The sequence below is a fragment of the Leopardus geoffroyi genome, chromosome X (assembly GCF_018350155.1).
Source record: "Leopardus geoffroyi isolate Oge1 chromosome X, O.geoffroyi_Oge1_pat1.0, whole genome shotgun sequence".
Lineage (NCBI taxonomy): Eukaryota > Metazoa > Chordata > Mammalia > Carnivora > Felidae > Leopardus > Leopardus geoffroyi.
In genome coordinates this window covers 52,170,943-52,195,642 of record NC_059343.1, presented here as the reverse complement: position 1 = coordinate 52,195,642, position 24,700 = coordinate 52,170,943, and the positions used below count along the sequence as shown (strand labels likewise).

The 24,700-nt window shown below is 47.1% G+C and overlaps 1 long non-coding RNA gene across 1 annotated transcript; it reads left to right on the top strand.

Moving 5' to 3' along the window:
- The first annotated feature begins 3,391 nt into the window (after window positions 1-3,391).
- Window positions 3,392-24,466, top strand: LOC123594966. Its single transcript, XR_006710963.1, has 2 exons — window positions 3,392-3,688; window positions 22,161-24,466. It is a non-coding gene; the product is annotated as an uncharacterized LOC123594966 (long non-coding RNA).
- Window positions 24,467-24,700: the final 234 nt, after the last annotated feature.

Sequence of the window (24,700 nt, the reverse complement as noted above, 5' to 3'; positions counted from 1 at the left end):
GTTGGGGTGCATGACTTTTGCCTATACAACTCCCTGGTATATACAGTGGATGTTCCACTTCTCTTCAGGCCACAGGTCTTTCTTACTCCTTGGACACCAAACTTACCCTATGAATTTTGCTCAGAACATTATCTACAGCTTCACTCTGTTCTCATCTGAGATGAATAACTTTGGCCCTCATTGTATCCTTTTCAATTCCCTTACACTTATCCTCACCATGTGTTCACTGTCACACATTCAGTGCCAGAGTCTGGCAGCAGTTTTCTCCAATTTTAATTGTGGAGTCATGCCAAATTCCCATAAGTTTCGAGTAGTTTTGGGAACAGGTGCCCCTGTGGTGTCTGCTAGATGTACCTTGGTAACAGGAGGTACTGGGGACTTGAATGTGTTAAGCACAGGAGGATTTCTTGTGGGTAGGGGCAGGTGATATTCGGAGACAGTTGGCCTCACCTCTGGGGTAAAAGCTGAAGGAGATGTGGCTTTCAGGGCCACAGTCAGAAGGAAAAAAAGTCACACAGATTGAGCTCATTAACTCCTAGTGAGCAAACATGAAGATTGTTTTCTACCCTCAGAACAACTAATTTCTGGTATCAAGGGGAAAATGTTTCCTCACACAGACTTGGGGCATTGAAGTCTTAGGTTTGCACAGTGACTATTACTGGGATCTGTGCCCCTGCCATGGGCTGCCTGAACATCCTGCTTTCTAAGCCTCTAGGTGTTCCCACATACCCACTCCATTTCCACAGCAGGTGAACGTGAAAGAAACTACTCAAAACCCTAAAACTCACAACACAGTCCCACAGACTTAGGCATCAGCCCATATTGAGACCCTGCCCTCCAAATCATACTGATTTTACCTGATGGCAGGAAAAGCTTCAAAGCTGGCAAGTGTCCTAGCCCTCCTACACTATTTGAGTTCAAATGTAGGGTTTTGATGCTACTTTAGGACTCCCAAGGGTAGGTAAGACATGTTCCATTTCTCTATAGTGCACAGGTTTTCCCTAGTCCTAGAACGTCAAGCTTCCCTGGGAATTATGCCAGTCACTTCATTCACAGATTTATTCCATTATCATCTGAGAGAAACAATTTGGACCAAAGTTCATCCCTTCCAATTCCCTTGATCTTTTTCCAACCAGGTTTTCCAGTGAGGGAGAGTCTGAGCCTGGAAGTATTTCTCTACGATTTCAAGTATGGAAACCTGCTAAGTTCCCCTACATCCAGGAGAACGTGGGCAAAGGTTTCTCCATGGGCTCACCTGTGAGACCTATCTTGGCAACAGAAGGCAAAAAGCCAGGGAAAGGTGCAAGTCTTATGGGGGGAGCCATCCTTACTTCTGTGTAAAGGGAGATGGAGATCAGAGGTCAGAGTCAGGAACCATTTGACTGTTACTCAGAGAGTGTCCAGCATTCACAAGCAGCTAACACATGGTGGTATTTAAGAACATATTTCCCTCCTATATGGAGACCTCTGTGCTTGGCAGGCTTCTGTTCGCCTGAGCAGGGTTGGTTGCCCTGATCCCACTGGCCCACTGATGTTCCTGCATTCTGAGAACATCAGTTGATCATGAGCATTGTTCTTCCACAGATGGTCAGGGCAGAGTCCATTCAAGGACTGCAGGTCCAGAACACAATTCCACAGACATGGCTGCTGTAAAGGGCAAACATAGCTAGTCTCCTGTGGCCCAGGAGTAAACTATGACCTATGTAAGCTTAGAAGGACCCCAGAGTATAAGATGCTGAACCAGTGTTTATTTTGGGCTTTCCGAGGAGTGCAGTTTCTGTTCCCTAGATGTTAGTTCTGCTTTAAGCCACATTTGCTGAGTTACTAAGAAATAGAACTTCGTCTTAACTGCTTGTTTGAGCTTCTGTAAACCTGCTTGGTGTAATCACCCTTCCCTATTCTCGGGCACCGCATTCTGTTCGAACTAGATTGAAGACTAATGATTCAGCTCTTAACTAGCTAGAGTCAACAAGTTATATTTTAAAATTCTTCAGGACTGTGTACTTGGTGCTCGCCCTTTCAAACTGCCACCCTTTGCAACTCGAGTGGTCAATACAGCCTATATAAGACATTCCCAAAGCTTGTTCGGGGCCAGACTTTTGGGACCTGTTGTATTATCCTGTCTGGCCTGGCTGTAATAAATTTGTTTTGATCCTGTTTTTGCTGTCTGGAGTTCATAAGCGATCGCAACCTATAACAGCTGCCAGACAGCACAAAGAAGCCAACATTCAGTTAGATCATGAGTGCCAGAAGCCTTCCTGCCCTATCTAGCTCAGGAATCATGTTCTTGTGACTGGTGCTTTCTTTCATCCCAAACCCCCAGGTGTTTCCCTATTACTCTGCTGACACCAAATTCCTAGGAAATGATGTTCATGTCAAAGGTCATTCCATTTTCACCTGAGGTGAAGAACTCTGGTTCTCAGTGTGTTTGGGGTTTATTTTATTATTATTATTATTGCTACTGTTGTTATTGTTATTAATAATGTGAAGAATGACTGGTTATATAATATGGGCTTGGGGAAGGTAAAGTCAAATGGCAAGTGACAAGCACTTTCATATGCTAAAGACTCAAAGATTACTGGAGGCCTAGCTATTGTCAAGCTAAGGTTGCTTTTCACCTCTAGCAAAATATTAACATTAAGGCAATAGGGAGTTCCTGAGAAGCATTTTACTCTGCCAGCTTCAAATGTTTGTCAGTGGTGACAAGGAAATTAAGTTTTAATTTTTTAACGTGTATTTTTTGAGACAGAAGAGGAGAGAGTGAGACAGAAAGAGAGAGAGAGAGAGAGAGACAGAATATGTGCCAGGAGAAGGGCAGAGAGAGAGGGAGACAGAATCTGAAGCAGATTCCAGGCTCTGAGCTGTCAGCGCAGAGCCCCACATTGGGCTGGAACTCAGGAACTGTGAGATGATGACCTGAGCCAAAGTTGGAGGCTTCAGGGACTCAGCCACCCAGGGGCCCCAGGAAATTCAGTTTTATCTGTCATTTCTTTCTTGCCTTTGTTCCTCACATCACTATGGAGGGGCTCCAGGAAAAGGAGTTCATAGGTTTCTGGAGAGAAAGGCTCCTGTCTTTTTCTTGTTATTTACCAAGATACTTGTCAATTGATGGAGGCTCTATCAGCTTAACCACTTGTTTTCTGTCCTTTCCTTTGTCCTTGAACAGCTAGGAGTGTCTGAGGAATGTCATGATAGGGAAAAATCTGTTATGAGTTAGCAGAAAAGGACTGACAAGGGAATTCCAGTCCCTGCCTGAAGACTCCCCTTCCAGGTTCTTCTTCCCGCCCTGCTTGCTGCAGGCACCAAATTACTACTAATGAGGAATGCAGAAGTTACAGGCTATAAATTGTCCCCTCTGTTGATGCTCTGGGCTCAGACCTCTAGAGAACTATCTCCTCTGAGCCGACCAGTAGAAAATAAACCTTCTGCCTTCCAAGATCTCCGAGTGCCCCTTGGTTCTTCTGCCAAGTGATCCAGACCAGTTTACGTAACATTCGGTTCCCTGACCGGGAAACCCAACTGTGTTGGCCCATTGTTGCCACCGGTTTGGGAAACCGGCAAGGCGGTGACAAGATGAGGAATCGCAACGGAGAAGGCTAGCCCTGCCTGAATTTTGGCAGTCTCCCACTCGGTTGCCTCACGCCAGCCCCGCTCCACCGTTCCTGGTGGACTCAAGGATACTTGGCAGGTGAGGATCTGGACCCGACATTGGATACTGGTAAGGCCCAGGACCCAATTCTGTCCTGTCCTGCCCACCCATAGTGGTAGAAGGGGGACCCGATCACTCCCTGGAGACCTCAGTGGTCTGATAGGAAATCTGGTGCGGCACCTCATCAGCCCACCCATAGTGGTGGAAGGGGGACCCGATCACTCCCCAGAGACCTCAGTGGTCTCATCTGTAGAAATTCTGTGGGAGGAATGTAATAACCTCTGGTGTGTATGTGAGTGTGAATGTACAATTCAGCTTGGCTTGCCTGCTGAGTTTTATTCTGTGGCTCAATGGGAGGACACCCTTAATGTCCCCAAAAGTCCACGGAGTCTGAGTGGGCCCATCTGCGATTCCGTGGTGAATTGCATACAGTCTATGGTGGCATTGGAATTGTTTCCGATTGTAAGTCACAAAGCTGAGACTGCTACAGCTAGGCATCACCTAAGTTCCTTCGGGACACAGCCAGATGGGCATCTGACTGGTCTCCTCATTAGAAGGGGCACCCCTAACCCTTTGTCTGTCTTTGTGACTCTGCCTCACGGGAACATTATGGGATTGGGACAGAACAAAGAAGGGGTTTCGGGGAGACTATGGAATTAAGATAACCCCTGGCAAGTTAAGGACCTTATGTGAGTTAGAATGGCCCACTTTTGGTGTAGGAGGGCCCTCAGAGGGAACCTTGGATGTCCCAATGGTCCGCTACATCTGGCATGTTGTCGCCAGAGACCCAGGTTACCCTTATCAGTTCCTATATAAGTCCTGACCTCCAAAAATCCTCGCCGGTGAACCGGAGGAAGAACCAATCTTGCCCCTGCCATATGAACCTCCTGGTTCCCGATACTCTGCCACCTTTGGTCTCCCCACCACCTCTGGGCATGGCAGATTCTCTCTTCCCACACCAGTGACCAGATTGTACCCTCTGCCAAGCGCAGGCACTCTCCAGATGCTGGTCCACAGCCGCTGGTACCAAGAGGCTCTCTTCTGGGGGATCTGAGCAGGGGCAAAGAAGCCCATGGATATGCCCAGCTCAAGGGAAACCCCCCTGGGATTATTATGAGATACTATGCAAGGCTTACACCCCGTTTGACCTTGAGGCACAAGAGAGACATGAAAAAAGGACAGGGAAGGTCCAGCCACCAAAAGGGAGGAGGCCCAAAACCTCGTTAGTAAGAAAACAATGTGCCTGCTGCAAGGAGAAAGGACATTAAAGCAGGAATAGATTCAGATTGAGGGGGGCCAGGCTCACTTCTTCTTGGCACCCATGAACCCACAATCAAAATAAAAGTAGGGGGCCAAACTATTTGAGTTTTATGTGAATTCAGGAGCCACACGGTAAGAGATTACAAGGCCCCTGTCACTGTAGAGTTAATCCCAGGGGCTCAACCACAGATACAGAGGAAATGCCCCCTTCCACAAGAGGCAAGGGCAGGAATTCAAGAAATCAGGCATGATGGTTGAATGCCGGTCACCCTGGAACACCCATTCTTGCCAGTCAGGAAGCTGGGAGGAGGGTACTGACCAGTTCAAGTCTTACACTTGGTGGTCCCGAACCCGTACACCCTCCTCAGCTAGATCCCAGGCTCTGCCAGCTGGTTTACCTGTCTAGACTCAAAGGATTCCTTCTTCTGCCTCTGCTTGACCCCCAACCCAACCCTTGTTTGCCTTTGAATGGACCAAACCAGACACAGGGTGTCAAATGCAACTGACTTGGACCCACCTCCCACAGGGGTTTAAAAACTCACCTGCCCTTTTTGGGGAGACACTGGCCGGAGGCCTTGCCGGCTTTCTGAGGGAGGCCACACCCTTTTCCAGCATGTCAATGACTTCCTATTTGCCAGCAATACCCAAGAGTACAGAGGGCATAAGGGTCCTCCTCCAACTCCTGTCAGACTCAGGGTATCGAGTCTAATGGAAAGAGAGCACTAAAGCCAGAGAAAAAGGTTATCACCTCCCTAACCTAGCCCGAAACTGAGAGGGGGCTACGAGAATTCCTGGGGGCTGTGGGATTCTGCTGAATCTGGATTCCCAGATTTTCACCAATAGCAAGACCACTCTATAATCTCTTGGTAGGGCCAGACTGAGAACACCCTGCCTGGACAGAGGCCAAAGTCGCCTTCCTAGAGATAAAGCCTGCCTCAGGGCAGGCATCAGCCCTTGGCCTGCAGAATATGCAAAAGCCTTTTAAAGTGAATTTCAGAAAATGTGGTACAACCACTTCCGTTTTTTTACCCCTGCCCCTGGCTCCTGCATTTTCCTACATCTCCAACTACAGCCAGGGGTGTTGATGTCTCTCCGCCCACAGGAGCACAGTGATATGGAGGTCTGAGAGGTTGATTCGTTCTGTGAAGTCATATCTCAGTACCTGCTTGGGTCAGAGAGACGTGTGTTTCAGAAGCCCCAAGGAGGGGGCTGAGACTGTGCCCTGAGGTGACTCTTGATGGTGGAGTGGATTTATGTTCTGGTGTTCATTTAAGAGAACTTTTCTGTGTCTCAGCCTGGGAGAGGTGGCAGGTCTCAGCCCTGGGTGAAAAAGGAAGGCCGCAGAGGCCCAGGGATTGTCACCCCTTGCTGCCAATATCTGCAGAGCCAGAACTGGGCTCATCCTGGGGGAGGAGGAGAGATGATGGGCAGTGGTGTGGTAGGTTGGTGGGGGGCTTACTTCTCTCAGATTTCAGGTGATAAGGTCAATGTACCACTGTGCGTCCTTGAGGGTCCTTCCCAGCAGGTTGTGGCTGGCCACAGGTTGTTTCAGTGTGGAATCTTTTTGTCCATGAGAAGAAATTCTCATGCCTCTCCAACTCTTGGCTAGCACAACACCAGGGGCTTCTCTGTGAAAATCTGCTGGTCACTCTTAAAACAGTGCAGACGCTGAACCTTGCAACTTTCCTACCTTCTGAGAAAGGGAAACCAGATCATGACTGTTATGAGGTGAACGATAAAGTATTTGCAAGCTGTCCAGATCTGCATGACCAGGTTGGACAGAACTCAGTCCTCCCCTTGTTCAGTGATGGTAGCAGTTTCATCATGGGGGGCATTCAAAAGGTAGGGTATGCAGTGACATGCCTTAATGCAAGCCCTCACCATTAGTAAGGACAAGCGAGTCAAACGACTCCCAGGACACCTCTGTTACTGTACACATACATGGGGCAATCTACAAAGAGAGGGGCCTCACCACAGCGGGGAAGAAAGCTCCTCGAGGCTGTCTGGTTTCCAAAAGAAGTTACAATTCTACACCGCAAAGGTCACCAGAATGGAGACAACCCTACAGCATGAGGAAATCGTCTGGCAGACAAAGCAGCCAAATAAGGAGGTGCTGGGCATGATGATTGGGTCTGGAGTCATGGTGCTGGTCATAGCTGTATCCACCCTACTGCGGGTATGCAGACTGAAAGTGCAGAAAACTCCAGCCCTGGATGGCTCCAGGTATTTAAGATCCTGCACATTCAAAAAGAGGTACCAACACTGTAATGGAAGGAGCCCCTGCCCACGGTGCTGAAGCTGACTTGATGAGAATGACCTGGCTAACTCACACCTGCCCTCTGAGGTTCTCTACATGCTCAAGAATGTCCAGGTGCTGGGCCACTTCGAGAAGCTGCTCTTCCTGGAACTCTGCTAACACATGGTCTTCCAGCAGCTCAGCCAGGGTGACTATGTCTTCTAGCCAGGCCAGCTGGATGCCAGTATCTGTGTGGTGCAGGATGGGCTACTGGAGCTCTGTCTGCCAGGGCCTGATGAGAAGAAGTGTGTGGTGAAGGAAGTGGTCCCTGGGGGCAGCGTCAAGAGCTTCCTGAACATCTTGGACATCATCACCAGCCACCAGCACCCCCAGGGCATTGTGTCTGCCCAGGCAGCCTGAGACTCTACGGTGCTGCAACTGCCAGTGGAGACCTTCTCTGCCGTGTTCACCAAGTACCCTGAGAGCTTGGTGCAGGTGGTGCAGATCATCATGGTGAGGTTGCAGTGGGACACCTTTCTGGCCTTCAGCCATGAGATCCAGCCCCTGCACCTCTTCCCCAGCCCCGGCCTCCTGGACCGCACCAGCCCTGTGTGTGGTTCCAAGCTGGTGGTCAGCACCTCAGCCACCAAGTAGCCAAGGAAGACTCATGGCCAGCCACCTGATCCTACTGGGGTCCCACTATCTGGACCTGCAGGGGACCCAGTGACCACTTCCTCTTGAACAGCTGGGTCTTGCCCCATCATGCCAAAGCTGGCACCATCATCACCCATGAAGGGGACCAGGATGTAAGCCTGTACTTTGTGCTGTGGGGCAGACTGAATGTCTAAAAAAGACCCTCTCAAACCACAGGAGACTGGGCCTCACACAGGTATCACTCCATGGGCCACCACTCTAGAGTCAAGAGAGCCAAGTCTGAGGAGCCCCAGACTTGGAAGACTGACCTAAGTCCAATCTTCAGCCCTGCTCCAGCCACACCCTGGAAGCTGACCAGTCTACTCATGGCAGAAGCTTTAGAAATTGCCAGTATGATAAAAAAAAAAAAAAAGACTGTCTTTACTCCTTGCCATCAGGTTGGCAGAGGTTGCTCCAAAAAGCTGGAGAAAGAGTGAGAGGTTCCTGTCCACATGTACCTTCCTTTTATGGATAGGATATTTTGTTTGTATTGATTTCCTCTAATATGGGCCCCATTTGTAAAAGTGGGACGCTTTCAGTGGAAGAATCTGGGGTGTTCAAAAGCTTAAATGTGTTGTAACCTCTTTTTGTCTGCTGGTTTGCCTGCCAGTAAGGAGGTTGCCAATGCCATTTTGGGGAAGTGTTTACACTGATATATGTGCCTCAAGCTTCAGGAAAAAGAGATTAAATGATTCTCAGGATAAAAGTTGGTGCTTAGAATAACCTTCAACCTTAAGGCCTGGCTAACTGAGCGGTGTTACTACCCATCCACCTAGGGGCAGGAATAGCCACAGGAATAGGGACTGGCATAGGAGTAGGCTCTTCTGTGGGACTAATGAGTGGCCTCCTCCTGGCAGGAGTTGCCCTCTAGAACAGATGGGCATTTGACCTCCTCACTGCTGAGAAAGGGGGCACCTGCATCTTCCTTGGAAAAGAATGCTGTTACTTTGTAAACCAGTCAGGAGTAGTCACAACCAAAGTCAGGGAACTAAGAAAAAGAACCAGCCCATAATAAATGAAGATGATGCCCTCTAATACAGTATAGGTCTGTTTAAAGGGGCATAAAATGGGGGAATGATAGGGAAAAATCTGTTATAAGAGGGCTGACAGGACTGATAAGGGAATTCCTGTCCTTGCCTAAAGACTCCCCTTCCAGGTTTTTCTTCCCACCCTGCTTGCTGCAGGTGCCAAATTACTACTAATGAGGAATGCAGAAGTAACAGACTATAAATTGTCCCCTCTGTTGATGCCCTGGGCTCAGACCTCTGGAGAATTATCTCCTCTGAGCCCACCGGTGTAAAATAAACCTCCTGCATTCCAAGATCTCTGAGTGCTGCTTGGTTCTTCTTTTGGGTGATCCAGATGAGTTTCTGTAACAGTTATACACATCCTTTCTGGGGGTGTGGGCAGGTAATTCTTGCTTGTGTTTGGCCCTTAGCTTGCCTTTTGCTCCTTCATCAAGCAGATGGATGCTTCCCATTTACCCAGCTGATGTGTGTTTGTTCCTCCAGAAAATAGTGAGCTTGCCAGGAGATTTTGCTATTCTCTTTATTCCCAGAATTACCCATTCTAATCTGATGAAGTCTTTGGTTTTCTATGTATCCATTCCCATCCCCTTATTCTTTTTTTTAAGTAAGTCCTCACTGTGGGGAAATCAAGGCCAGACCTAAGGGCCTTGGTCTGCTGGTTTGCCTGCCAGTAAGGAGGGCCGTTTTAGTTGGGAACCTTGGCCAAGGTATCCTAATTCTGGCATAATTTGGGCAAAAAGCTCCTTGGGACTTGCCTTTTAGAAAAATTTTGACAATAAAAAGACATAGGGAATTTGAAGGTTGCCAGACAAAATATTGGTGTACAGGAAAAACCAGAAAATTTGGATGAAGCAGCCTGACTTCTGGTGAGAATAGCAACAGAGATAATCACTTTATTCTCAGTTTTATCTCATTCTCTGCTGAAATGAAGTCCTTCGACCCATCATGTATCCATTTTGATCCCTGACCTGTATTTCTAAGGAGGTCTTGAGTCACATTGAAATGTGATAGGGCTTTCATTCACACAGCGAATGCCCAGGGATTGGTGGCCAGCTCCCACTCCATTCCTATGCTAGCCTAGATCAGTCAGTTTCTGATTTCCACAAAGATTAACTATCTGTTACTGAGATTGTGGGGCTTAGCAGTGATGGGAGTAGGCACAGTGATTGTAACCCAGTTTGTCTCCCTCCCCTGGCTGCTTCAGATAACTTCATATGGAAAAGCAAATGGTTCCTAGATGGGCATTTAGCTCCCATAACTGGCCACTGTATTGCCTATTCAAGGAATACTTCCACAGAGCATGATTCCAAACACACAACTGTCAAAACCCATTACACCAAAACCACTGGTGACTGTATCCACTGTAGGTTCAGGGTAAGAAATCCACTCAGTTCCAGAAGCTTCTCATTCCTTTCTTAAGTCCCAAATGAATTCTTGGAAGACTGGTTGCCAGCATAGACATTGGAGATTTCCTCTCCCCCAGCCAAGGCGAGATTCTGATACCCAAGACAGCCAGCTTGCCAAAAGAGTTCACTGGTCACTTTATTCTTAGATTTATCCCATTCTCATTTGATAAGGAGAATTTTCCACCCCATGTATCCAATTCCATCATTTTGCCCTTTTGTCCTGTGAAACTTTCCCAGCCAGCGTCCAAGAGAGATCTCCTCAGCTTTTAACTAGACAGTCTTGTTGCACTCATCTTACGTATAGGTTGCACAATGGGGCCCCTTGAGACTTGCCTTTCCTAACTATGCTGACAATGGGAGGCCTAAGGCATTGGAGGGTGCCCAGAACAGAATTTCTGCCCATAGCCCAAGTCCAGAGGAGTTGGGAGGGAACTGGCCTCCCTGTGGGGCCAGAAGAACCTTAGCTACTCATTTCATTCTCAGCTTTATGCTGTCCTCATCTGCAGTGAAGAACTTGGGCCACTGATGTCTCCATACCCATCCCCTTACACTTTTTCTACTTAGGCATTCACTTTGGGGATTCTGGGCCAAAATGTAAGAGCGATGTCCTCTTGTGCCAAGTGGGGAGTCAGGCCATATTCTCACAACTTGGACAATAGTTGGGCAACATGGGCCCACCCACAGGGCTTGCTTTTCAGCCTTACTATGGTCACAAAAGACATAGGGCATTGGAAGGACCCCAGCACAGAATATTTGCAGTAGGCAGGAACAGAGGAGTGCAATGGAGCCAGCCTCAATCCTGCAGCAAGGGGAAATGAAGTGAGACACCACTTTCTAAGTTATATCCCATATATCTCTTAACATAAAGAACTCTGGCCCTCCATATGTTCCCATCCCCTTGCGGAATTTCTAACGAGGTCTTGGGTCACACTCAGGAGAAATGGAGTTGTCACTAACATAAAAAACACTCAGGTATTAATTGAGAGCTTCCCCTCACTGATTGTGCCAGACAAGACCAATCAGTTTCTGATATCCCAAAGGGAAAATTGCTCTCTTTTTACTGAAAATGTGGTGCTTGACAGGCTGCAGGTGGCATGGTGATGTTTACCCTGATTGACACTCACTGGACTCATTGAGCTGCCTTCATTCTGAAAAGCAGAAAGCTCTCACATGGGTAGTTTGCTCCCAGATACGGGTCAGTGTAGAAAGAGCCCAGTCAGGGACTCCTGCACCAGAGTCTGGTTCCAAACACTTAAAAGTCAGCAGGGAGACTGACCGTGAATCGCTGAAGAAATATTGCATCTCTATTTAATGGAAAGGGCAGGAGAAAAAGCAATGGCCAGAAGAATTTCTGGATCAAAAAGTTCTGGATGAACATTTTATTATAGGAGGGGCATCTGGTGTAGTAAATGGACATTTCTTGTGGTCCACACCACTGGTGTTTCTTACTCTTCAGATTATGCTAGTCACTTTATTATTTGCTTTACCCCATTCTCCTATGCAAGAAGGAACTTTGGGCCTCTGTGTACCCATGTCCATTTGTGATCTTTTTTGTCAAACTAGGTTTACTCTGGTAGGCATTTGGGGCCACTTTTTAAGACCAATTCACTCTCATTTTAACTGAGGACTTGGGTCAAGTTGTCTGGACTATGGAATACATTGGGCTATGACACCTCTTACAACTTGTGTTTTAGAACTATGTGCACATGAGGAAACCTAGGGCATTTGAACATGTCCATCATGGAATGTTTGCATGTAGGCAGGCCTATAAGAGTTTGGAGAAAAACAGTCCTGTTTATGGAACAAGAAAACACTGAGCTATACAGTATATTTTCAGTTTTATCCCATTCTCATTTGAATTTCATATGAAGGTTTCCTCTGGAATGGGCTTCCAGCTAAAACCAGTGGTGTTTTTTCCTTTCCCCTGTTCAGTGGTGTTTCTTATTCTGAAGACAGCCAGCTTCAAATAGATTATGCTAGTAACTATATTCTCAGTTTGATCCCACTATCATAGGAAAGGAAGAACTTTGGCCTTCAATGTGTCCATTCCTATTCCCTTGCTGGTTTTCTTTATTTTTGTTTACTTTTTTAAACATTTCTTTTTTTAAGTAAGAGAGAGAGGGAGAGAGAGAGAATGAGTGGGTTAAGGGCAGAAAGAGGGAGACAGGGGATCTGAAACAGGATCCAGACTATAAGCACAAAGTCTGATGTGGGGCTTGACCTCATGACAGTGAGATAACGACCTAGGCCGACATCAAGAGTGGGCCACTTAACCAACTTAGCCTCCCCAGGCACCCCTTCCCTTGCTGTTTGTGTAATTATAATCATGGTTCCCACTATGCACAGTGGGCCTGTCAATAAATCAGCGAAAAACCAGGGATTGGTGTAAAGCTCCTACTCTTCTACCATGCTAACTGAAATCATTCAGTTTCTGATACACCAAAGGATCCATTGACCTCCTGTCACTGACGACTTAGTGCTTGAAAGACTGGAGTTGACATAGTAATAGCAGAACTCCAACCACCGGCTGCTACAGATGTCTTCATTTTGAAGAGCAGACAGTTCAGCCATATGTAGTATTCTTCAGGACCTGAAGAATGTGCAGAAACAGCCCATTCAAGGACCAGTGCAACAGAGCCACGTTCCAAATACTTGAGGGTCACAACAAGCCAGAACCTGCTAACTATGCATCATGACTGCCTCAAAAGACAGGGCAAAAAAAAAAAAAAAAAATCCAGTGCCAGAAACTTTCCCTCTCCTTCTGAGGGAACAATGCAGGAGGTTTCCCTTTGTCCTAGCCCACACATTGTTCTTACTCCTGAGACAACCATCTTGCCAGGAGATTGTGTTAGTCCCTTCTTTTTTTTTTTTTTTTCTTTTTTTCTTTTTTTTTTTTTGCTGTATACCAGTCTCTTCTCTTAATAAACAACTTTGGCCTCCTCTGTATTCTCCTCCACCCTATTTCTCTTTTTCAAGCTAAGTTCTCCCTGTTCATTCAGGCACAGTGTGTCAGAGCCATTTTCTCTACTTTTATCTAGGGAGGCTGGCCATGTTCTTGTCACTGTGGGATACGCTGGGCCACAGGATCCCTCAAAAATTGTCTTTCAGTACTATGTTGACAAAGATAAGCCCAGAGCATTTCAGGGTGCCCAGCAGGAATGCCCATGTGTGGTCAGGGTCACCAATATTGGGAGGGAGCTATCCTCAATTCTGGAACAAGAATGTGGACCTAGATATTTCCTTCTTGGCTTGATCTCATTCTCTGTTGAAATGAAAACCATTGGTCCTGTGTGTAGCCATTCCATTTCCCTGGCTGTATTGGTAACTATATCTTGGGTTCCAGGCAAGGACAATGAGACTGCCACCCTCATAGTGAGAGCTTAGCCATTCCTAATGAACTCTGACTCTAGTCTGTGCTAACCAAGAGCAGTTTCTGATATCCCAAAGGAAAGATTGCCTTCTGGGAGTACTTGGTGTTTGGATGGCTGATAAAAAAAAAAAAAAGATGGCTAGCCAACTTGTCTCCCTCCCTGGCCATTAAAGTTGCTTTCACTCTGAACAGCAGTAGGTTCACCCAGGCACAGTATTCTTGAGGACCTGCTTAGCACAGAAAGAGACCATTCAAGAACTACCGCACCACAGCCCAGTTCTAAACACATGAGCACAAACCCACTACCCTTGAATCACTGCTGCTTCTATTCACTGATAGGATGGGAAGGGAAAAGGATGAACTCCAGAAGCTTTCCCTCTCTTTCTCAACTAAGAATACAGGCATCTTGCCATGAGGGCTCCCACTGTAAACGATGGATGTTTCTCTTTGCTGCACTCTCCTATATATGTTTCTTATCCCTGAAAGAGTCAGCTCGCCAGGAGATTGTACTAGTCATTTCATCCTCAGACTTATCCTATTCTCATCCCTCATAGGAACACAGTCCCTCAGTGTGTCTATTTCCATCCTTTTACTCTTTTTTAATGTTTATTTTTATTTTTGAGAGAGAGAGCACACGCGCGCAGAGAGTGCAGGTGCAGAGATAGAGGGACAGATGATCCAAAGCAGGCTCTGCACTGCCAGCAGAGAACCTGATGTGGGGCTTGAGCTTGCAATCCACGAGATCATGACCTGAGTCAACATCAGATGCTTAACTGACTGAGCCACCCTATAACACCATCTTTTTCTCTTTTTATTTTTATTTTATATATATATATATATTTTACATATTTATTTAATTTTGAGAGAGAAACAGAGACAGAGTGAGAGTGGGGAAAGGGCCAAGAGAGAGGAAGACACAAAATCCAAAGCAGGCTCCTGGCTCCGAGCTGTCAGCACAAAGCCCGACATGGAACACAAACTCACGAACTGCGAGATCATGACATGAGCCAAAACCAAGAGTCAGACGTTTAACCGAATGAGCCACCCAGGCGCTCCCTTTTACTCTTTTTAAAACTTGAATCTGCCATGGGCCAACAGGGCCCATGGTTTAGAGCCATTCCCTCTGATTTTATTTGGGGATTCTGGATGAGTTCTTGTGACAACAGAATAGCATGGGCCATAGAAGCCTTGCAACTTTCCTTCCAGATCTGTATTGAACACATTAGATGTAGATCACTGGAAAGTACTCAGCACAGAATATATGTATGTTGGTAGGGCCAAAGGTATTGGGAGACAGCTGGCCTCACTTCTGGGCAAGGGCAAATAGAGCAAGATGTTTCACTCTCAGATTTCTTCCATTCTCATCTAAAATTAAATGTTGGATGTCCATAGAGACATTCCCATCCCATTGCCATTTACTAACTAGGACTTGGTTTGCAGGCTGGGTGGAGCAGTGAGACTCAATTACACAGTGAGCTCCCAGGGATTGGTGGTGAGTTCTCACTCTGCTTCTGTTTTAACCAATATTAATTACTTTCTGAAGACCCCCAGGAAAGATTGCCCTGCTGTCAGGGAGCACTTAGTTCTTGGCCTAAGAGTCTGAAGAACATATGATCCACAGATACGAGGTATGTTCCCAGGCCCTAGGAAGTGCAGAAAGTGGCCATTCAAAACCTAATGCACCACAAGAATGGTTTCACACTCTTGAGCAGCAGCCTGGAGCATGGACCCAACTCCTGAATCACTGATGCCTCTATCCCCTGATGGGAAGGGCAGGAAAAAGAGCCAAGGCCAGAAGTTCTCCCTCTCCTTCAGAAGGAAATATGCAGACTTTTGCAGACTGGGTTTTCAGGAGGTTTCACTTTAGAGGTTTCGTTGGTCTCTGCCCACAGTTGTTTCTTACTCCTTAGACTGGACCTTGCCAGGAAATTGTCATTATAGACACTTCTTTCTAATCTTTACCCCATTTTCATCTAGAATGAAGCACTTTGGCCTTCCCCATTTCCAGTTCAATGAATACCCGTTTTCTTTTTGCAAAGTAGTTCTCCCTGGGTGCCATTCAGAGCCAGTGGCTCAGAGAAATGTTCTTTCCTTTAAGTTGCAGAATCTGGTCAAGTTCTTATGTCTGTAGCATAGGTTGGGACAAGGAACCCCTCATTATTTGCCTTTCAGAACTATTTTGACAATGTGAGGCATAGGACCCTTGAAGGTTCCCAGCAGAATGTCCATGTGTAGGCAAATGCCAGGGTTTGGGGAGGGATCTGGCCTCACTTCTGTTTGAAGGAGAAACTATGTTAGACATTTTATTCCCAGATTTATCCTAATCTCCTCTATAATGTAGAACCTTGGTCTTCCTTCTAGCCCTTGCCAATCATTTTCTGTTTTCAAAAGTATGTCATGAGTCACAACCAGGAGGAATTGGTCTGTAAGCCACACAGCCAACATCCAGGATTTGTGATGAACAAATCTGGTCCTGAAAGCAATTGGTTCTTTTATCCCAAAGAAGAACGACCCTCCTGTCCATGAGCGCATGTTGCTTGAGTGGCCATGGTAATGTCTGTGATGGGTAGCCAGCATACCTCACTCCCCTAATTGAAATGTCTTCATTTTAAAAGGCAGATGGATCAGGTCTGCAGAGTATTCTGCAGGAAAATTCAGCCACAAAAAAAGCCCTTACAAGGAATACTGCACCATGACTTGTTTACAATACCTAAAGTACCAGTGGAACACTAACCTGCTACCACTGAATCACTCCCTTTCTATGCCCTGACGGGTAGGGCATACAAAGGAGCAAAGGTCAGGAGCCTTCTTCTTTCTGAAAGAAAAGTGCAGACCTGATGCTAACTGAGCACCCAGGTGTAGGCAATTCCTGTTGCCCCTGCCCACAGGTGTTTCTTACTATAGACAACAGATAGCTTCTTAGGAGATTGTGCTAGGCACATCCTTCTCAGCTTCATCCTGCTCTCCTTTGTAATGAAGCACTTTAGCCTTCTATTTATTTCCAAACTTTTGCTCTTTTTTTTTTTTTTACAATTAGGATCTCACCAGAGTCTATTTAGAGTCAGTGTCTCAGAGAAAACTCCTCCACTTTAAATGGGGGGTTCTCGCTGACTCCTGGGGACTCTGGCATAGGTTGGCAACAGGATCCCTTGTAACTTCCCGTTAGAGCTGTGTTCACAATGAGAGGCCTAGGGCATATGAAATTGCCGAGTAAGTCATGTATGGATACCTGGAGGTGGTCCCTGAGGGTAGAGTAGGGACTGGCCTTACTCATGCAGTTAGGAGAAATGAGGTAGATTTGTGTGCCCAGCATTATCCCATTCCCATCTGTAATGTAGAGCCTTGGTCTCCCTTGTAGCCATTCCCACCAATTTGCTATTTGCTAAGTCTTGGGTCACATTCAGGGTTTTCACTCACTTCACACAAGAAAAGCGCAAAGATTGGTGCTAATCTTCCTCTCTGGTCCTGTGCTCTGTGAGAGCAAACAGTAACTTTATTCAAATGAATGAGGACCTTCTTGATCTCCATTGCTTGGTGCTAGGCCAGCTCTGGTAAGTGCAGTGAAGGGTAGACATGCATTCATTCTGTGTCAAACATGATTGTCATAGGCACACTATGCTTCAGGACCTGGTCAGCACAGAAAGGGCTCTTTCAAGAACCACCACATCATGTTCCACACACTTGATCACCAGCTGGGAGTAGGAACCCCTTGCCTCTGAATCAAATGTTGCATCTATTTCCTGATGAGGACAGGAAAAACCACCAAATCCAGGTTTCCCTCGGCTTCTGAAGGAAGAACACAGACCTCCTGTAGAATTGCACTCTCAGGTGTAGCCAGTGGAGGTTTTACACCAGCCCTCTGGTGTTTCTTACTCCCCAAACAGCCATCCTGCCAAGAGATAGGAGTAGGCACTTAATTCTAACTTTAGCCCATTTTCTCCTATAATGAGGAACTTTGGTACTCTGGGTACCTATTTGTATTTTACTGTTCTTTTTTTCAAACTAGGTACTACCTGGGAGCCATTCAGAGCAAGAGCCTCAGAAGAATGTACTGTTTAAAACTAGAACATTCCAGGGTCCATGGGTCTGTGTCAGGTACACAGCCCATGTCCATACATAGTTGTGGAGTTCCCAGTCAGTTCCTGACCAAACGGGCAGCCCTCAGTGTCTGGTATCCCAGAGGAAGGCAGGCCCCTCTATCCCTGGAGCTTGGTGCTTAGTCAGATAGGGTCATTTTAGGGATGGGTAGCCAGCTGGCCTCTCTCCCCTGGCTGACAAAGGTGCCTTCATCCTACAGAGTAGATGAGTCATACATGTGCACTCTGCTCCAGGCCCTGGTCAGTGCACAAAGGGACTTTGACAGGAATACTGCACCCAGGCAGGGTTCTCACTACTTGACCATCAGCTGAGAGCCCCAAACTGCCACAGCTGAATCACTGCCACCACTGTCTACTAACGGAAAAGGGCAAGAAACAGACGCAAAGCCAGAGCTTTCCCTCCCATTCTTAAGGAAGAATGTAGGCCCCTTGCTGACAGGGCAACTGGGTGTAGCCTGCAGAGGACTCCCTTCACCAAAGCCCACAGGTCTTTCTTATTCTTGAGACAGCCAGCTTTTAGGGGATAGCACTAGTCACTTCATTCTCCACATCATCCCATTCTCCTCCCTAATGAGGAACTCTGGCCCTCCGTGGATCTATTTTCACCCCTTTTCTATTTTCATGCTAGGTCCTTTCTGGGGTCCATCCAATATATTCTCCCAGAGGAATATCCTTGGTGATCAGCTGGGGATCCTAGTCCCATCCTGGTGATCATGCAATAGGTTTGGACACAGGGTCCCTGGCAAGTTGGTGTCTAAACCATGCAGGCATTCAGAGGCCTAGAGCATTTGAAGGGCCCAGGTTAGAACAATTGTACTTAGGCTGGGCCAGAGGACTGGGAAGAGAGCTGGCCTCATTTCTTGGCTGAGGGGACATGAAGTTACAGGGCCCCTTTCAAGATTGATCCCATTTCCATTGAAGAAATTGAACTTTGGCCCTCCTTAATGACCATCGCTTCCCATAGCTCTATGTCTAACTATGTCCCCATTTAGACTTAGGAGCCTTGGAGCTGTCACTCATGCAGCCTATGCCCAGGGATAGATCTTCACCAAAGCCTGTACATGGTGGAGGTAGGACCCAAGCAAGGCAGCCCATCCTCTGCTAATGGCAGTACTTGCAGTTAGTCAGATGTAGATTTACCTTCCATCTGGGGTACAGAGGGGCCAGTGGGACCACAGGAATCGGTGGTGGGTGCAGGTCACCACCACAGGAGATTTATTGGTCTGGTGGTAAGGCATGAACAGCCCTGTGCATCAGGCAGTGCCATAGAAGCCTCAGTGGCCAAACGAAGCCATTCTGTGGTCATGGTGTGGCAACCATGGCATTGGTCTGTGCAGTGATGTTCTCCTTCAGCCTACTCAACAGTAGCAACAGAGACAGTTCTAGCTGGAAGGATTAGGACCACAACATCCCCAAAGACAGTGGCAGAAGGCAGGGACTGGCAGATAGGGTGGAACCCATTAGAGCAGTACCTTGTGTTTGCCTCCTTACCAGTTTACTTCTCCCAGTGCATGTTTGGAGTATGACAGTGCTCTCACATGTGTACCCTCACATGAAATGGAGATGCATAATGTGATGCATTGAACAAAGCCAGGACTAAACTATAATAAGGATGTACTGAGTCAAGGTGCTGGTCGGTGTGTAATATGCCAGGAAGAAATACAGGGGGAGGTACAAAAGAAGGGTTGCCTTGTCTATTCACATATCAATAATATGCACTGGATTTAAATATATGGATCTTGCCCTGAGCTTCATTAAGATACTGTAACAACTTTCCATTTCAAAGTTATTTTTGTCTTTTCAAGATTCTTGAAAACGTGAGAGGATCACAGGATCTGTTCGTGGCAAAACAAAAGTGAAGTTTGCCGGGGCCATCATGACAAGAGGGAACCACACTTCACATGTCTGCATGTGTCAGGAAGAAGAAATTGCTGGTGCAGAGACTAGGAGACAGAATTAAGTTTGTCCATTAGAAACATTAGAAAGGTGGAAAATACAGCTGTGGGTTCCTGGGAAAAGAGAGGCATGGAAGAGGCAGGTCATAGACCTGAGGCTGGGACCTCATAGATTGTGAGTTATTCACTCATCTCTGACAGCATTATCAAAAATCTTGACTCTTGAAACTACAAAACTTTAATAGCTCACAATTTTTGTGGGAGAGGGATCCAGGCACAACATAGCTGTGTGACACTGACTCAAAGTCTCTATAAATACAGGGCTGTGGTCTCAAAGGAGACTCATCAGGATGATATTTTACTCACAGGCTCACTCATAGGGGAAATGTCAGAATTCAGTTTGAACTGGGCCTATTTCAATATTTTCACCTGGGAACTTATTTAATTCTTTCCCATATAGGGATCTCATATGGTAGCCTCTAAGTTAAGTTCTTGATTCTCCATTTGCATGGGGAGAGGAGAGACAAAGGGAACAAATGTGGACAGAAGGCATAGGGAGGGATGGAGGGGAGAGAGAGAGAGGAATAGAGAGACATAGAAAGAGATGGAACAAGCACAGAAAAAAGAAGAAAGTGATAGAATTTGTGTCAAAAAATCTTGACACTGACCTCCAATCATTCCAACATTGTTCCCCTGGTTTGAAGGCAGTCAATAATAGCTTAGTGGATTCCCAAAGAGTGAAGTTTACTTGCTGGACATGGATCACTGTCTGTGTCCCCTGGGGAAGTCCATGAGAGTGTTTTCAGCTGGTTCACCCCAGAACTGAGAAGAGTGGCTACGTTTTGGAAATGGCTGTAAGCAATGAACGTCCAGCCTCACTCATCATTAGAAAAGTGAACATAGGACAATGGATTTGGTGTAATTTCTCATCCACCAAACCAGCAAAACTATTACACCAAACCCCTGAAACTAGATCTGTCCATGGCAAAACAAAAACAAAAACACAGGCCTACTTGGTCAGAAACCTGTGTTCTGCAAGACTCATGCAGAGATTAACAAACATACAGGGAAAACTACCCTCCTGAAGAGTTAGGGGTTCTTTTGCCAAACATGTGCCATAGTCACAACGACTAGACCAAAATCCTCAGTGGAGAGTCCAGTGTTTGACTGTAAGACAATCACATGGAATGGACCCCAGGGAGGGCTCAGACTTAAAATAGAGAAAAGGGGTTAAAATGGATAGAGGGAGGGCCAGAGTTCTGTATCAGGGATAATGATGTGACATGACTAGCACAACCTTCCCCAACTTGCTGACTAACTCAGGATGGAGAAACACCTGTGGGCTTTGACAAACGGTGCCATCTGTGAGTTCCACCTGAAAGCCCTGTCAGCAAGAAACCTGCCCAGATTTTTCCTTCAGGATCAGAGCTACAGCCCTGGCTCTGGGTATGTGTCCTGCCCTTGCTATCAGGACATAGGGGCAGTAGTGATACAGCTGTAGCAGGGATGTCCTGGCTGATGGGCAAGTGTTTGGAAGCAGGATTTGGCTCAGGATTCCATCCAAAGATAATTTCTGTGCTGCCCAGATCCTGGAGCATCCTGCCCACATGAAAACCTGCTGTTGTTCAAAATGAAGGGACCTCCATTAGTGAGGGGAGGGGGGCTAACTGGATATCCATGCGCGTGCATACCCTAGCCAGCTAAGCAACATCATATGCACAGGGAGAAAAAGGGCCAGATTTCCTCTAGGATATTAGACGCATATACCTTCAATTTCCTCGGTAACTGACTGGGAAACCAGCACCATTTGTATGGCCGTGGCCCCTGGAACCCGAACTGAGACCTAGCTAGAAAAGCAGCAATGGGATGTGCATGAGTACCAGCAGTGCCAATGTTCTGCATCTCCAAAGGGAATAGCATCTGTTGGCAAAAAATATACCTTTCTTAATCAACTCTTGATTCAGACAGGAGGTGAGCTCCGTTTCTAAAACCTCTGGCTTACCCTACACACAAGCATCCTCCACTAGGCACCTGCACATACTCTAGACCTGGTGATGTCAACAAATTCTGAAACCCAAATTTCAGGGTGCCTGCGTCCAAACTTACTGCACAATCACCAGGACTGTACCACACTCCCAGGTTAATAGTAAAGATTATGACTCGAGACAAGGGCTCTGAAATGATTCCAGGGAGACCCTTGTTTCCAAAGAGAAATTATTTAATATTGCGATAATACTCAACCAAGCAACAAGAGCTCAGGGACATGAGGGTCAATTGTCCTCCAGTATATCAGACACTGAGAGCCTTTGACTGGCTTAGGAACTGACTGGAAACTCGCTTCCAATCCTTGTAACTTGCTTGTATATGGGACAGTCACATGGTCTCAGTGTGTGAACTGAGACCAAGTTAGGAAAGCTGCAATGGGAGAGGAATGACTACAAGGGGAGTCAAAGCTGTGCATTCAAAGGGGCATGGGGGAAAACACGGAAGGAGGCCTTGACCATACCTTCCTTTTGTCCCACACAGGAGACGGTATCCACCCCCAACTTCTGGCTTGGCCTACCCACACGCATTCTCCCTGGACGCCCTCACACACCCTGGTTTGGGGAGGGCCACATCATTCTGAAACCAAATTGAGAAGGACCCAATACAACACCTCTATCACCATCACTGGTACGCTACCAAATACCCAAGCTGCAACAAGAGGATAGTACTCTGAGACACTGTCTCAGAAAAGCTGCCATGCAAACCCTCTTTCATCAAAAGGGCTAACGGGTGCCAATGGAGACACACACTGCCAGAGTTCTTCATCACACATGAGATTTGGAGAAAGCTGAGAATGAAGTACCCAGCGCACTCTATCAACCAGGTTGTATCCGGAATAAGAAAGGCCTGTGGGCTTAGGTCAAGGGAGCTCTCTGAAGGACTACAACTGAGAGCCCTGGGAACAAGAAGCCTGAATTCATTCTTTAGAAGCCAGTGATTTCTGGATTGGTCTATCCCTGCCACTTTTCCCATCAGTTGAAGGAGGCAGCAGTGTTGGAGCTGGAGCTACTGGGATCTGATGGCTCTGGCTCAGGAATCTGCAACAAGGACTTGGTTCTCTCATTCCTGGCAAGGGCTCTTCCAATGCTGACCCCCTCCTGGTTCACACAGCCCATATGCAAACTGCCTGCTTCTCAGAATGAAGGCAACTCAGTCATCCGGGTCAGTGAGGCAAGCTGGCTCCCCTTCACCTTCCATAGCACAGCAGGCCAAGCACCAAGTTGCCAGGGGCTAAAGGCCTTCTTCCCTTTGGTATAACAGAGCCTGATAGCCATCACTAGCACAGGAGCAAAGGGGGAGTTTGCGGCCTACTCAGGGGCGCCAGCTGAGTGAATGATGGCTCCTTGGCTCCTAAAGGGAAAAACAAATGGTCAGAAACACAACAAGGGGAAGGAAATGGGAACTAAGAAGGCCATAGCTCAACATTTCCAGTGGTAATGGGGATCCATTTCAAAAGAGAATGTCTTGCTTCATTTGCCCTGGGCCCAGAAGGAGGGAGTAGCTCCCTTCCCAAATCTCTGGCCCAGCCTACACACCAAACATCCTCTGCTGGGATCCTTCAAATGTCCTCAGTCCCTGAATGGCCGCATACTTCTGAAACCCAGTGACTTAACAAAGAAGGAGCCCTGTGGCAAAATTTGTCCCCCAACCACAAGGACTGGATGAGACTCCCAGGTGGAAGGCACAGGATAGGGCTGACTCTGAACAGATTGTGGGAAGAACCTTGTTTGTACAAGAGAGCAAAGATGTGTCACGGTGGATAGGGAGGACCAGAGCTCTTTAGAACTTGGAAGGGGAATTCTATGGAGAAGGGAGTGCCCAGCACCAGCTCCCAGAAACGTGGCTGGCTGTGGGAAGAAGAAGAAACACCAGAGGGCTCAGGCAAAATCGCCCTCTAGATCCTCCATCTGGGAGCCCTGTCACCAACAGGCCTGCCTTCTTCCTTCAGAAGGACCTAGAGAGCCCTGGAACTTTGTCTGCTTTTTTGCTTTTCCCATGATTGAATGGAGTGAGCAGTGACAGTGCTGTAGCTGGGAGGTGCCCCCAGCTGTGGCTCCAAAGTGTGGAGAGGGCATTGGTGCATTCTACCTGTAAAGGGCTCTTTCTGTGCTGACCACCTTCTGGAGCCTACTGCTCCTGTATGAACTGTCTGCTTTTCAGAAGGAAGGTGCCTCAATTAGGCAGAGCAAGAATGCGAGCTGACACCCCTCCGCAACCCCTTGCTACAAACAACCAAGCCCCAAGCTCAGGGATAGGAGGGCTATGCTCCTTTGAGGTATCTGATGCCCATGGCTGTTACTGAGCACAGGACTGAGTGGGAACCCGACGCCCATCCCTGGGTGTCTGCTGAGTGAATGCCGGCTCCATGGCTCTTAAGGGTGAATGAAGAGGGAGTCAGAAACAGTAAGGGGTAGGGAATAGCTGCAGCCAGGACCAAAGTGCGTTCAATATTTCCATCCAATGGGAATGCGATCCATGTGCAATGGAGATGTTTACCTTCATTTCCCCTAGGCCCAAAAGGAGGCCAGCCCCCACACTAATATGTCTGGCACAGAATCCACAAAAACAGTTCTTGGCTGTACTCCTTATGATGCCCTAGGACTCTGGATTTCCATCTAGTCCTGAAACCAAAATGCCAGAGCCCCTTTGGCTCCATCTGTCCCACAATCACAAGGGCCGGTCACCCTTGGAGATCTGCAAGTCGGAGATAGTACTCAGAGAGAATGAATTTGTATGGAACCCGAGACGAACCTTGATGGATAATAAAGCAGTGTCATGAAACTAGATACATCGAGGGCCGGAGTTCTTCATTAAGGATGAGAATTGGATCATGTTTAGAAGAACCTGAATAGCACAATATATTTGCAAGCCTGCTTGCTCAGGAATCACAAGAAGTTTTTGGAGGCTTTGGCTACGGGAGCGCTCCAAAGGATGCCCTTTGGAACCCTGTGAGAAAGAGGCCCACATTCCCCCTTAAAAAATAGATGGGAACTTTGGCCTCTGGTGTGCTTCTGCCCATC